The sequence below is a fragment of the Hylaeus volcanicus genome, chromosome 4, assembly GCF_026283585.1.
Source record: "Hylaeus volcanicus isolate JK05 chromosome 4, UHH_iyHylVolc1.0_haploid, whole genome shotgun sequence".
Taxonomy (NCBI): Eukaryota; Metazoa; Arthropoda; class Insecta; order Hymenoptera; family Colletidae; genus Hylaeus; species Hylaeus volcanicus.
In genome coordinates, this window is record NC_071979.1 from 25,049,762 (window position 1) to 25,065,350 (window position 15,589).

The 15,589-nt window shown below is 50.2% G+C and overlaps 1 long non-coding RNA gene across 4 annotated transcripts in view; it reads right to left on the reverse strand.

Annotated features, from left to right (window-relative positions):
- Window positions 1-15,506, reverse strand: part of LOC128874540 (uncharacterized) — a 151,940-nt gene extending 136,434 nt beyond the window's left edge. For all 4 annotated transcript variants that reach the window (XR_008456664.1, XR_008456665.1, XR_008456663.1 and 1 more), the window contains exons 1-2: window positions 15,016-15,506; window positions 14,729-14,855 (exon numbers count right to left, since the gene is read on the reverse strand). This is a non-coding gene — a long non-coding RNA (uncharacterized LOC128874540). The remainder of the gene's footprint in view (window positions 1-14,728; window positions 14,856-15,015) is intronic.
- Between the last annotated feature and the right edge of the window lie 83 nt (window positions 15,507-15,589).

Genomic DNA, 15,589 nt, shown 5'->3' on the forward strand with positions numbered 1-15,589 from the left:
GAGAGGATGGGTCCACCACGCGCGAGGCTCGAGAACGTGGCGGAACGAGCGGTCGAGCGACGAAATGGCAATGGTTGTTCGGTTCAAAGATCGGCGCATCCGTTTAAATTGTTCGTCGAATCGAAGACTAGGTCGAGTGGCGAGTCACGGTGTCACGAAGCGCCTCGAGAAATTGGCCGCGCGCGGGGCCTGTGAAGGGCATTTCGTAACGCGATTGCCACGAAGATTGGCGGTGGTATAGAGGAATCGGAGGACGATGGAAAATCTCAGCCGTTCCAAAGGTTGTTTTCTGCGGCTTCACTCCGCCGATAGATACCTACTTTCGAGTCGCACAAAAAAAAGGGTGGCGTAACGAGTTACGCGCCTGTTTATACCGTCCAACGACGAGCGCCGTTCGCGGATTCGAGCGTCGCAATTATCCCGTGGGTTTGCCAACGCTTTATTATTAATTCTAGATTTAATCGTTTGCCATTCGAAGCAACACCATCGACCTGGGAATAGCGTTAGGAAATTATATCTCGTTCCACGAAATATACGCGTAAAAGTTGAATATATCGTATGTCAACTTTCAACTCTAGTTCGAGTCCATCCTTGGACGAGCGGTAAGAATTTCGTAAGAAAGCGAGAAACTCGATCGTTTTCCAACGAATCCTAGGGTCGGGGTGCCTTCGACCGAGGATTAGAAAATCAAATTCGCGGAGGGTTCCACCTAAGCGGCCGATAACGCGACCGAACGGTCGAAGGTGCGCGGTGGCAAACCAGCGCACACGTCAGGAGCGGTTTGTGCCACTGACTGGCCAGTCTGTTTCTAGGACAGCCAGTTTTTCACGCGATTTTCGCGCGATACAACGCGCCTAACCTATACCGAGGCCTGGCCTGGCCTAACCTTCTTTCTTGCTCGCGATGAAATTGCGATCGACGCTCGCGATAATGCGCCGCGGCAGCAACCTGGCAGCCAGTTAGCCTAGGCCTGCGCCACGACTACGGCGACGAACGCGACGATTTTTCTCGTCCATCGAGCGTGCTCCATCGGTCTCTGCACGCCTCCCCTTCGAATCCTGTCGGCGTTTACGTAATTCAAGGCTTTTCGAGAGAATGACGAACCGTGGAGAAACGACCGAGCGGACGCATCCGCTTCGGAGACGAATCCTTGCGGGACGGAGTCTCGAATGATCGTTAAAGGACAATGTCGATGAAATGGTTTTTCTAAGAAATCGTTAGAAGCGTCGTAGGCACTCGATCTCCGAGATTTCTGGCTCAGCGAGATATATGGTATTTTAACGAATGGCGTACGATTTTGGCTACGAGTCGGTGCAATTCGCGGCTCGAGAAGTGTACCGGATCCGCTCAGAAACTAATCCGACGTCCGCGTGGCCGGTTCTGGTATCTCGAATCGAGGAGAGGTCTGGCATCGCCATATAGAGTCAGCAGCGCCGAAAGAAGAGAGTACAGAGCGGCGATGCGTTTCGGTGCGTAGCTCGCGTACCGGTCCGCATTCGTTCGGATTGCAGTCGATCGGTGCGTGTATGGAAGCGGGCAGCCACGCGTGTTCGCGCGTGTGCGTGCTGCAGGGGTGAGCGCGAGCGCGACCGCGTGCTCTCGCTTCGTCGATACTCACGATATCGTCGGAGTTGGTGTAAGTGCGTGTGGACGGGCACCAGGAGCACGGGTATGTGGCACAAGGCCGACATTAGCATCTCTACCGGTATACCCCCTACCATTTCACGTCGTCGTCACGGCACAACTCTATCCGCAGAAACCTGTATTCCGGTTATCTTGCTTTTGCGGGAGCGGAGCGGAGACTGCCATGCGTCGCCATCGTGAGAAGGCAAAGGACCTCCTACTAAACTCGAATGCCACGGAAACCGCTTCGAATGGGCACGATCCTTCGACTAGAGAGGGAGGGGAGATTTTTCGACGGACCCTTTCGCGCGATAACGGCGGTATTCGCGCAGTTATCTTCCGCGACACCACCGCCGAAGGGAGGAGAAAGGATTCTTTGTTCCTCGCGGTTTTCTCGATTCGTTTTCGGCTCGTGCTATTATCCTCGACATCGCTGGATTTTCACCTGAAACATTCTCAGGCTTCCTTCCGTTTTTCCCCTCTTTAAATACCCGATATAAAACGCTACGCCGCGAACCTTGCAACGTCTCGCGTCCGGGCACGCATCGTATGACTTTCAAAGAAATTTCGCTCGCGGATTTCCAGGTCGTCGCCGCGAATCAACGGTCCAATCGACTCTCGAGTAGAAGGAATCCACGCGTCTGATAAGTAATGGGACATCCAGTGACACCTTAACCTGGATGACCGCCGCCGTACGTGCTGAAATCTCGCGCGAGCGAACCAATCGCTCGCTGAATTAGCCGTTGGACGCGAATTGACGAGATTCTAGCGCGCGTTTCATTCTCGATGAAACACTAGCTGCCGTCTAACGAGGAGATACGCTCCTCCTCGTCCCCGATGCGTCGCTATCTTCCCCGTCGAGACTCTCCATATTTTTCACCGATGAGAAAAACGTGAAACATAAATTCTTCGTTGCATCGTAGTACAGTTCGATAGAAGAAAGAGAGTCGTAAATACAAACAGTCGAAACGCGTCGTTAAATATTTGATAGATACACTCCGATCGGTCAGCGTCACTCGAAGCGTTAAGATTTTGATCCGGGCGAAAAGATATCCATTGCGATAAGAGAACGAATTACCCCGGCACTCGTGTACCAAAAATTTCGCGAGAATGGAGGCAGAGGGAGGGGTAAGGTTTATCCGTCGATCGTGAAGCGTCGATAAAGAGCGCGGGCCGCTGGACAGAAGCTCTTTAAGGAATCGCCATGCGTCACTGCGAAACGAGCATAATATCGGGCTGCGTTATCGTCGGATGCACTTTGGGCTCGCAATTCGGTGCCCCACTCGACGGTACAAAGAGTTCGTTTACCCCGTTTAGACGTGTGAGCGAGGCCAGCTGCTATCGGTCGATTCATGCGCGACATTCGACGGGAACCGAGAGGGACGTGTCGTGAAACCGACAGGGACGGAACAAGGAGAGGGAAAGCCGAGAGTGCGACGAGATAAAACTGAATTTAAGGCGCGATCGGGGACCCTCTCGAGAACAAACAGAACTGCGACGTCTAGACGATCGTCGCAGATATACAGGGCGTTAATAAATATCGGAGACACTTTCGCTGGATCGATTCTACGCGTCAAAACAATTACTGAAATTCACTCGTGCGCCGAGGAGTCCGATGACGACACGCGACCTTACGAAATGCGAGTACCTACGAGCCGTCGTCGCGCAACCTATCGACGCGAACGTGGGACGACTCATTTGTAAATACCGGTTATAAATAGCTTCCTGTAAGGTACTTTCGTTGCTCGATTAAAAAAAAAAAAAAAATTAGAATATTTAATTAGCGACAGAAGACGTTAAATTTTGTCCTCTCGAGCCGTTTACCTGCGCGACCATTGAAAACGAACGACCCGAAAAAAATCGTCGACGCATCGTGACGATCAGCTGACGGGAGGATGCTAATGGACAGCGCGGGACGCACTCGAAACCCTCCTTTTTATTTTTGCAGTAAACACGAGTACGTATTAAAACGAGAAACTGGTTTGGTCGTACAGGCGGCTGGATGGCCTCCCACGCGTTCCTCGTCTCCGTTATTTCATCAACGAGGGAACGCGCTTTCTGCGTTCGCTTCGAGGCGATCGAAAAATAAATCGTCTTCCCCCAAATATCCGCCCAGTCGGTTCACGAGGACGAATCACTTTTTTTCTGGTACCATTTTGGATGGCGTCAAATTTTTGTCGCTTCTGACGCGTAGCTTACTTTCCTCATCCGTGAATTTCATTCGCGTTCCAGGTGGATCGTCCGGTTAAAAAAGTTACAGGATTTCAGGCCAGTCGATACGGCTATTCAAAACCTTGAATACAAACACGAAGTCGGCTATAGGTTTACGCTACTCGAGTGTAACCAGACCGAGAGTCGTGAGAATCGAGTCGCATACGCGGCACATGTTCGGAATGGGTTGTCCAAGTTCATACGTGTATGTAGCAAAACGCGAGAACTCGCGTCTTCCGATTTTCTCGTTAATCGAATACGTTCGATCGTGTTCCGAGTATTACATTCAAACATCTTTCCGATGGTTTCGTGATTTGTTTTCACGCGAGCTAAACGTAAGGGAGAGAAAAGAAATTCCGAAATCTTGCGTAAGTATAAGTTAAAGTTGCCGAGTCACGCGAGCGTAGGTCGCGCATGGCCGAGGATGCAGATCGGTTGGAATCGATCGGCGAATCTCCGGTCGAAGAAGGCGAAAGCGAGTGGATCGACGAGTCGATTTATCGCGACGCAGAGGAATACGTGATCCGCACCTGGTCTGGTGGACCGTTCGACGTCGAGTGACGTTATCATCGCCGAAATAGCGCATCGATAAGGTCGTCTCTCGGACACGCGGCCAATGACGCGGCTGTTCCCGATAGAATTCCATTAATCGGGCTTACGACGATCGGTCGGGATGCGTCGGCTGTCTGGGGACGCCGGCGGGGGCGTCTTTATTCATGGTTTAATTATATTCCCGGCAAACGGGACCCGTCGAAATATAATGCAATCTTATCGAGCGACAGACACGTGAGTACCTCTTCGTTGCTGCCAGATAACGGACGTATTTTGGCGGTCTGGCGGACAGACGGATACCGATAAAAGCCTATCCTCCTCGATTTCGGGAAAAGCAGCGAGACAAACACCTCCCATCGACTCCACGCCGAGACGTTATCGCCAAGATCGATTCCTAATTGTTCCAATGCGACGCGATCCAACGACCACGTGTACGTACAAACGAGACGAGACTTGCAGCAACATTACTATTACTTTCTACTTACTATATTTTGGCCTTTAGCTTCGACCGAACGTTTTACGCGGACGCGTATATTCGATATTACAAATACGACGGATCAACAGTCCAGAGATCTTTGATACGTGCGTCGATTAACGAATTCGGTGTTACGACGTCGCGCGATATACACGAGAACAATGATTAACACTTCGCTTGATTCGATTAACGAACGACGCGGCCTACCGTGGCCACGGTAGCTTGCTCCGTTAACTTTGTTTTCGACGGCCTTTGTTCTTCTTCTTATTGTTTATTCATTAACTGAAATATCCTATCGGGTACTATAAGTACGAGAAAGTGGATTGGTTTCTGGACAAAGCTGTCTAATAATTAACATTCTAGCTACGTATGCGTTAGCGTACGAATGCAAGAAAGGTATTTTTAAAGTATGTGACAGAAAAAGAGAAAAAATTAGTGCTATCGCTCGAGGTGTAAATAATGATACACATCGTTATTCTCGACGGAATTACGTTATGGAACTAGACACAGATTTATTTCTATTTGTGGTTTAATCGGAGTCGCGTCGAACGAGCGGCCATTGCGTTAAAAAGTTGTTAAACAGGTTGTGCAAAAAGAAGAAAAAAAAAATACAAACGATTACAGAAACTAGCGAGCATGAAACTAGGCATCGCTGAATAAAAAAAAAGCTCATAAACACAATCTAACGATCGGACGGCCGCGTATTCGCGCACTTGAACGTTCGATTGAGACGTTAACGAGGCGCTAATAGAAACTTTCGCTGCAATAGATTCTTCGCAATAATGGATCGATTAATCAAAAATGACTCTCAGCCTTGGAGCATTCGTTATATAACTTTCTTGGCCACGACGAGGGCTCCCCTCGTAGAACACGTTTGTAGAATTCGAAATTAATAGTACGTAACGTACGGCCAGAAGCGACATCGAAAATATCGATTAACGCAACGAAGTTAAATTTACGATTATTAAAAATAATTCCATCCTTCGTTTTTATTTTTCCAAGTGCGTTTCGTTATCCGACGTTCATGTGGATCGACTATTCGTTTGCTGCGAGATCGAACGATCGTCGATCGAGCGAACGGGGAGACGAAGAGGGAAGAGCTTGCATATACTTGCATCAACGGTTGGCGTGGGCGTTGGAGCGCATCGGTGGTGGTGTTCGGCGCAGGCGAGGCAGAATTTGGACCACCCTGTAGCGGAGGAGTGAGGTAGGTTAGTGAATCGACGGGTGCTATCTGGATGCACGGAACGTGCAGACGGCCAGTACGGAACAACATGTCCGAGTCAGCGAAACAGAGACACTTTAAGCAAAGCTGGCGAATCAGCTTCGCGGCCGGCACTTAAAGTGCGCTTTCCACGCACGAGGTGCAGTTTCTCCATCGTGCACGCGATATCAGAGTTCAACGACGCTGGGCTCCGCCGACGGCCCTAAACGGCCCATTTTCGTAGGAACTGGAGACCGAGCGGCTAAGCCAGCCGAATAAAAGTGTCTGCGCGTGTGTTGGGAAACGTTAAGATCGCGAAACGTGTGCGCGCGTCTAGACGCTGACGATCCTCGAGCTGACTAAGAACAACTCGCCGAATTCAAATATTCGCCCTCTCGGATTTCCAGGCTCCCTGGTTTGCCGTTTATATTTTTCTGCGTGCGTGTGTATTTGTTTCTTTTCTTTTTTTTTTTGTTTAACGAGGAAACTCGCCAAGTATCGGGAACAGCTCGCGAAAGAACGAACGGAACTCGTGCTCCGAACCATCGAGCACTCGTTATTTGTTGAAATAATAGAAATCATTTATTTCCGCAACTCAACGAACGTGAATTTGGTTTTAGATATAAAGGAAGCTTACGTAATCCTTGCATAGCAGTTGGATGAATCTTTTGCGCGATCGACACGATATCGAACGCGGTGAAAATTATCGGATGCCAGATAACCCTTTTTACCAGCTAGTTCTTATCGTTTATCGAATGGTACTTAAAGTGCGATATCCATCCAAGTGCAGTTTCTGTATTGTGCGCAAGGGGCGAAGATTACCACGGCAGAATTTTCGCGGTGTTCGATTTTAGTCGAATTTTTTCGGCAGCCAGCAATTCTCGGCGCGATCGAACGTTGTTTTCGACGACGTTTCGAAAGTGAATAACCCGTAACAATTCGTTTGCCGCGCGAGTGCAACCGATAAACGTATCTGACGCATAAATCAACCTTTACATTGAAAACACCGACTTCTGTGTGTTGGAGGAACGAAAACAAGTCGCGGCGGGAATCTCGAAAGACGAAGTGCGCCGCGTCGTCGGGTTTTAATTGTTGGTATCGCGTGGAAGGGATCGATGGATTACGGTTAACGCGTTCCAGTGCATTTCGAAGTGTTCGAGTACACCGTCGACGAATTTGATCCCTTATCGCGGAAAAAGGGCACGCGTATCGATAACACGTGCCCAAAGCAAGAGATCGTGGAGTTTTACGCGCGGTGGGACGTCCTGTTTTGGCCGACGATCAGCCAGAAGTTCGCAGCTGTGTACACATCGAGAGAACCCGGTGAGTATTTTGCTGCAACTTTCCTATTGCATCGAACGCTCGATCGTTAACTATAGCACCGCTTCTGAAACTTTTTTCAGTCGCGACCCCTTTTTATAACACGAAATTATTAACCATCCCCAGTTTTACGAAGCCTATAGATGCCGTGAAATACGAACTCGACCATCGCGCGCGGATCGATGACCATTTTAAAAAACGATACATCATTTTTGACGAGCCTAATCGAATATTGTAAGAAAACAAGTTTGTTTTTCAAGCGTTCAATCGCGTTCAACGATTGTCTTCGAGCGAGCGAGTAGTTTAGTAATCTATTGGTTTAGTAGTCACTGGGCCCCTCGCAGCTCGGGTATCTCGGGATTGCTAAACCCCGTACCGTAGCTACTATCGAACGTAGCTACAGCCCCTGAAGGTACGAATGAGTTCGATCCTTTTATTTAGTGTACGAGGAAATTTAAAAGCTGAACGAAAGCAACCTTCGAACCTTGTCTCACCGAGACAGAACAAAGGCGCGATATCGAGCGCGTTGCTCGTGGCGGACTCGCGAACATTAACATCAGCTTGTACAAAGGAACAAATGTCTAATACATTCTTCGACGCTGTATCGATACGAGAACTTTCGTACGCGTTACTTGTTCGACAAAAATTACGCGATGAGGTAGCCCACATTCGGTGGTGACGTTATCGTGGTCGCGTAAATGGTGTTATTCGTAGATAGGGGGACAAGGTGCGCATCCACGACGCCGGTGCATGCGGAGATAGTCGGATAAAATTCCACGCGTCGTTGCACCGTCGTCAAATTGAGTTTTGCGCGTCAAGATTCGTGGGATTTATGCGTTTGTGTTGGTGATCGTTTATTATCGGAGCCAGCGACGTATTGACTCACCTGACTGTCGCGAGTGAGTCACAGCCGTAGTCGGACGGCTCCAGATTGTCGTTGGACGCGTTGCGATCGGCAGGCGCTCGACCTGGTAAGATCGCGAGGCGCGAGGATCGATGTTACCAAAACAAATTCTCGATAAGGATTCCTATCATCGAGTTTTCAATCGAGCGCATTATGCAACGGAAGATCAACGCGCATAGCTGAAAATGGTGTTTCGATTCGCATAGCCGCACGAGTCGTGCGGTACAGTCGAATCGAGGCCGATTCCGCGTGCACTGCATTGGGATAGGTCGTCGCGTGTTCTGAGGGACAGAGGGCGCTTTGTTCCAAGAGTGCCCCGAGCGCGTAATCACCGCGCCGGACCGCTCTTCCACGTTCCTGCCATACGCGAGTTCCGTCCCTCCTGCTCTTTCCCACAGCCTGACGATTCGTCCCCCGACAAAACCTGTCGGTCCTCTAGCTACGATCGCAATTCCAGCATCGGTTACCCTTCCTCTGTTTCGCGTTTGCAACCCCTAGGAGTCAGGAATCATTTTTGGTCTCGCCACCGACTCCAAAGGACTTTCGCAACGAGACCTAACGCTCCACGCGATTCGTGCATGAATCGAATAATTATGAATTGTAAGAGTCTGAACGAAAAATAAGGCACGGGGATTCGAACCCACGATCCTCGGATCCACAATCGACCGCTTTACCTACGCGACCAATCCCGTACCCTACATTTCGTGTTCTTATTTGACTCCTTATTTGTTGGGTACGGGAGGCGCGGATACTACAGAATTGTACCAACGATGTTCTCCTTTCGAGTAAACGCGATACAGTAACGAACCTCGCCAGGTACCCTATGACTCGATTCGGATCCCCCGACGTAATCTGTACCCGCGAAATATCGGAGTCGGTCGATCCCACGGTCGCGCAGAGTCGAGAGGGCCGCGATTCGTGAATCAGCCGGTAGCGCGTACAATACGCGAATACACAGAGACTCGGGGCCATTGAAAGGCAGCGAGGCAAACGGGAGAAGAAGAGGGTGAAGCTAAAAAGGATAAAAAGAGGTGGGGGTAAAATGAGGGACGGAGAGGGAAGGAGAGAGCGAAAGCGGACGAGCAGCGAACGCGAACACGAACTGCGAACGAGAGTGAGAGCACTCGGTGCAGCAGTATTTTCGGGTGACCGTGGCCCTGCCCTCGGGACTGGATCGTTTGTGTGCCACTCGGTGCATTCTACCCGCACGAGAGCGCTCGTTGGCGCGCGCGAGTGTTGCGTGTACGTGTGCGATGCACCAGGGCACACCGGCGCATTTATATTTGGCTGGAGGGCGGAGTAGGTTCGAGGGCGCGCTCGCGAGCGCTATCGCGGTTTTGCGCGCGTGTTGCGTCGGTGCGATCGCGCGGACAGTATACGGAAACCTCGCGCATGCTATGCTTTTTGCGTGCACGCACGAGGAGAGGGAGAGAGAGGGGGTCAGCGGTTTCGTCGGGTTTATTATTCGGCACTGTACACCGAGTTAACCCAGGTCAGTGTAGTAAAAAAGCTACACGTTCGGCGAGTTCGCGGTACCAGAGCGCATCGAAGCGAGAAGGTGCCCCGGAACGAGAGAGAGGGACGAGGAAAGAAGCTTCGGGCACGCGTGTGCGGGCTACTTACGCGCACGTACGAAACGCACACCCATGCGAAAGAGTAAGCGCCCTCGTATGCACGCCTGCCACGAATAATCGTGCGCGACACATCCGCTGCCGAACCAGCCTGTTCGACGCGACGAGTACGCTCGAGTGCAACCAACTTTTCACGCGATCAACGATATTCTCGATACGGCACGACCGTTGAAATCGATCAAGGGACGAGGAAACGTTGATAGAATAGCCGGAAATTTTGCTCTTTTTCTATTCAACCTGTTAACCGAAACGTCTATCTTTAAACGATTTAAAATTCAAAACAATCCCCAACTTTTCGTCGAAACGACGGTGCTCGACTAGATTCCCGAGAAGAGGGAAAGTCGATAGTCTGAGTGAACTCCAAGTCCCGAAAGCTCGCAGAGCGCGGAGAGAAAAAGAGAGCCCGAGGCCGAGAGGCGGGCGTGCCAGGGTGAAGAAAGAGGCGAAATTGGTTTCGCGGGCGAAGAAGGGAGACGGAAGGATCGTGGCAGAGGTGGGTCGGTAGTTTCGCCAGTTAGCCGGGTTTAAAACAGCTGCCAAATTTCCCTCTCGGCCGAGAGAGAGTGAGAGTGACCCATCGAGAGCGAGTGTGTTCCATATCGCGTTTCGCAGCGATACAAGCCGACGCGGCGCAGCCGGCTGCACTTGCACATGCACGCTGCGCATACAGATGCACGGTCGTGTGCAGACACGCACGTGCACCGATGCAGCCGGTCGAGCCATTTGCGCGCATCCATGCGCGCGCTCCTACATGCACGACCACGGTAGTAGACCGAAAGCGATGCACGGGCCCGTACGCGTCTGCCACTCCTGCACGTGTGACCGTGCAAATGGCGCGCGCGCGCACACACACGGGGAAGCACGTGGCAAGTTTCGAGCGCGTTTACGCGCATACAGCTTCGCACGATCTCTGTACGTGAACACGGAACGAGCGCCGGTGTGCTCGTCGGTGGATGCAACCCGAATACGCGCGTACGCCCGACGACGCTTTGCAGCGAGGCGTCTCCGTGTCTGCATGCATATCAGATGCATCCAATGCACGGGACCTCGAGACCAGACTACGATAACCAGAAGACGCGACTCGTTGGGATCAATGAAATCTTCTCTGACTGTCTTCTACGAGCTTGCGCTAGATCGTCTCGCGTCTATCGTCTAGCCCTTAAAATCAAACGATCCGAACGATTACTACGAAGCGCGTTAAATTATCTATCACCCGTTAAGCGTCATTCTCGAACACCATTTACCATTCGCAAGATGGTACCACTTTCGAACTCGTTTTTTACCAATTTAACCAACGCGTTATCACAAGACTATCTTTCGTAGCATTTAAGCATTTCTGCAGACCCGCTCTGACCCATATGCCGTGTCATCGGCTAACCGAGTAAGATCGAATAAAAACGTTTCGGAACCCATTTTAACAGCGTTTGTACGCAGCCAGAGCGACCATGTTCGCCTGTTGCATTCAAATCGTTTGAAAGATCGTGAGACCGAGGGCGGCGCATGGAAAGCGTCGAATCCTAGCTGCGATTTGCAAGGAATGCGAGAGGAAAGGTACGCCATAATTTCTCGGAGGATGCGAGAGGCGATTCGTTTTTTTAAAAAATTGCTTCCTGGCGCGGAGCTTTCAACTACAGCACAATTTGGCGGACGGAGGCCCGAGTCGACCATTGTATTAGCTTGCGAAACGAGAACATAAAATATGTAACGTTGCATGTCTTGTTAGAGAGGGGAGAAAGGAGAAGTGTAGCGAGGTTGGAAGAGCTGCAACCTAAGGCTGGAAGAAATACAGTTAAACCAGGGAGAGAACGCGCGACAAAATTGATCTCGATATGTGGAAGCACGACGAGGAGGTACAGAGATTTAGACAAACTGTAGCGATTGGAGCAGTTGCGGTAAGCAGAGATAAATTGTTACACATTTCAGCGTCGAAATTGAATTAAGGTTGCCGACCGTGAATCGATAACCCCGAATCTCGAGATAGAGATCACATCGGTTGGCACGATGCCAGAGATTCCGAGCGCCGGCGACTCGTGAAACACCCGACGCGCTGGCTCGCGTATCCACTCTCGCAGGTCATTCCACGGCAAATCGAATACTTTTGTACTTGACGTCGACGATTTCAAATTTAAATATGTCGGAGTTTGTGCGAATGTGGAGAAAGATCGAGTCATGCTTAAAGACATACAGATTCTCGAAGTTGACGGTTTTAAAATGAGGTAAAGCACCGTATTTAATCTATTTAATCTATATTAGAGTTTGAGTATCCTAGACCACACGAAGCGTTGATGCAAAAATCGCTCCTTACTTCTTAAACGGTTTAGAAAACAGCAAAACGATTACTAAAACTTCGTGTACTTTCGCATAGACCCGAAAACAATTTAATACGAAGTCCTCGAGGTGGAATACAAAGGAGATGAATTACGGCGTCTTCCACTCAAGGGACGTCCTCGGAGATTGGAGTTCTTTTCGTCACGAGGCGTTTACGGGACGAAAGCTCGCGACTGCGGGATTTGGGGCTCGAAAATGCGGAGATTCGTTGGATCGTGGCAGGAATACGTGGGTACCGCGGGAAGCCGGGCTCCTCTCGTCTCTCTCGTTCGCCGGTCGTCTGGCCATATTTTGGCGATACCTACTTGTTGCGCGAGAAACGAGCCGCGCGTACCTAGCGTACATATGTACCGTATGTACAAACTCGCCTCTACACACCGCGAGTAGATAGACCGCATCGGCGGCTCGGTTTGCTCTTGGCACAGGTACAAACGAAGTCAACGACCGGGAATCGAAATAATTTTGCTGTTTCTTCGAAACGTCAGCGTCGCCCGTGAACGATTTAATCGATGTCGCTTTATCGCAGCCCGCGATTCGATCGTTTCATCGACGCTTAATCGAATAACGCGCTCGATCGTCGAGCGCGGCCCGCTAAAAGACTCGGTTAACCGCGTTTCGTCGTTATTAACGGCTAATTTCCCGAAAATCATCGAGGGCGCAGGGACGGCCTTCGGCGCGCTTAATTCGCCGGAAATCCAATATAACATAAACCTGATTTTAGCTTTGACCAGTCGGAAACGAGCTTACTTTACTCCCCTGTCGATTTTAGCAACGTTCGGGCCCGTAGGTCTCTTTGTTGTAATCGCTTCTCTATGGTAATCGGCCGGGACGATAATTCGGTTAAATGTTTTCGATAACGGAAATCGACGTGACCAGAGTTGCTTCGAAATTCAACCGGTTCATCCGTAATTTGCCGCGCGTGCACGCTCCAACGGAACGGTGTGCAACGATAATGTAAACATGTGAAATGTAACGATCCGTGACGTTATCGTTTCTGCAAGGCCCGATCGAATCGCGGCGCGTGAACGACCAACGGTTGGAAAAGTAGAAGCGTTCGGGGCACCGGTGACGCGGTGTCGAAAGTATCTTTAAAATAGTTCGATATTCGTTGGCAATTAAACAGCACGGATAACGGACCGCTCGTGCGTTCGACCGAGTATGTATAGCGGGGGCTCCAGGACGTCGATCTCTTCCGCAAATCCAGATAAGAGGATTCCTCGAATTCGAAATAAACTTGGCTGGCTTTTGCCCGGCTAAAAAAAATGTTCGCCACGTTTTTCACGGCGCGGCGGCAAACTGTTGCTGTGACATTGGACGATCGACAGTCTGTAGCCGGTACATAAGAGGGGTGCATATACAGTTCCGGTAGACGGGGCGGTACATGCTACCGTTCCATGTATTTCGGGGGTGGCTATGTGCTAGTCAACGGACTGCCCCCACCTTATCCGACTTGGAAAATTTCGGGGGTAACCGACTGCGCTTTAAACCGGCTGCTGCTGCGCCAGCTGCCGCCGCCGTGCTCCGGCCAACCTATATATTCGGCTATGTTATATATGCACCTACATATATACTAATACCTACTGTGCATCCACTACGTAGCCAACGGCGTCGATATAAACGCGGTTACTACTTGTTGCTCTAGTCCCAGAAACTGAGAGTGGTCCGCGCGTTTCGGAGTTCTCTCGACTCTATAGGACGTTCCGCAGTGTCTCTCAAATAAGTAGTACGAAATAACGTCGTTTCAGATTACATCGCGTACAATTCAACACGATTAGGAAGTATCCGATGATTCCCAAGGAAGAACAGCTACTCTGTGACAAGTGACGTTATATATCGCGTTTTTAACCCTTTCGCTACAGCTACCTACTCCGCCGGGGTACCGCCACTGAACGGAAGCGTTCGTCGAAAGTGTAACATTGCGTGTTGTCAGGCTGCTTTTGTAGATACAGTCTTTGGAATGTTAAATGACAGCTTAATAAAACAATCGTTCCTTTCTATCAGAGAGTATCCTCATATTTCTAGTATGTAGAAAACTTTATTCAAAATTGTATCGATTACGTGTATCAATCATAGCGTCATGTGGACGCCGGATATATCCGACGATCGTTTCACACAAATCGTCTCGTGGATCCCGGATATATTCGGCTATAGGTATATTCGCTAGCGAAAGGGTCCCATCGACACTTTCTCGTCTAGTTGACAACGAAGCACGTGCGATTCGATCACGGTCAAGGTTCTCCTCCACCGACCGCGGATACTTTCCTTTCGATTTTCTTGAAGATAGCGCAAAGCTGTCGCGTTTCAAGGGGACGTTAGCCTCGATCAACGTCAAAAGTACGCTCGCAACGGGGCTCGCTTCCGTTCGAGCTGCTCGTCGGAGAAAGCCCGATGATTCGCTCGCGATCAGCCAGCTATTCGCGCGAAGCACTGCTGCGCGCAAGTACTTACGTAACAACAATTACAGTGGCTGCGATACTTACGAGTGAACGTCGGTTCGTTACCGGTGTTTATGCACGCGTTACTCCGTGTCAGCGTACCTTGGACTCGCGGATCGCAGCGACCGGCGAAGACCGTTGTACCGTCTCGAACGAACGGGGGTAAAATTTTCTGGAAACAGGTTTTGATTATGTTATTTGGTTAATTAGGAAGTGAAAATGGTCTGTAAGCTTTAAAATGAATTTAGAAGCTGTATCTTATCGATTAAAAAAAATGGCAAATTATAACGTATTCGATCCAATAATTCAATTGGAAGGGACTACCGCGTTACCTTCGCGATGCATCGGTAATGGAAATCGTTTGTAGGATGCGTCTCGATGTCGGCCCTATTAACTTTGGTCCGCGGGCACGAATTTCCACGTCGGCGATCGCTCGAATTAATTTCGCGATAATTATATCGATTACGCAAATTACGTAATTCCTTTTATTAGCTGGCGATGCGTATTACCGTAACGAATAAGTGTATCAATTTCGATGCAGCATCGAAATCATTTGTTGAACGTTACCCCGGTAGTTTTCGATATTTCTCGATAAAATTCAGCAGAGTTTCGAAAAGTCTCGCAAATAAATTCAGCTATTCGGGTATCGACGACTCTGTCCCAGATTGAATCGTTGGGGTACACTGCGCGAGGAATCTCGGCGTCGACAACGCGACGCGTGACGTCGACTATGGAGCGCGAACGCGGCGATAAGCGGAGATACGGTCAAGGCCGGCTCGGATACCGGCCTATCCGTTCTCTTTCCTGCACCGCTTGCTCGACACCGGAATCAACGCCGCGGCCGTGCACGCGCTCGCGATGCGGCGTCACGCTTCGATCCCCGACGACCACGGGGAGAACGACGCC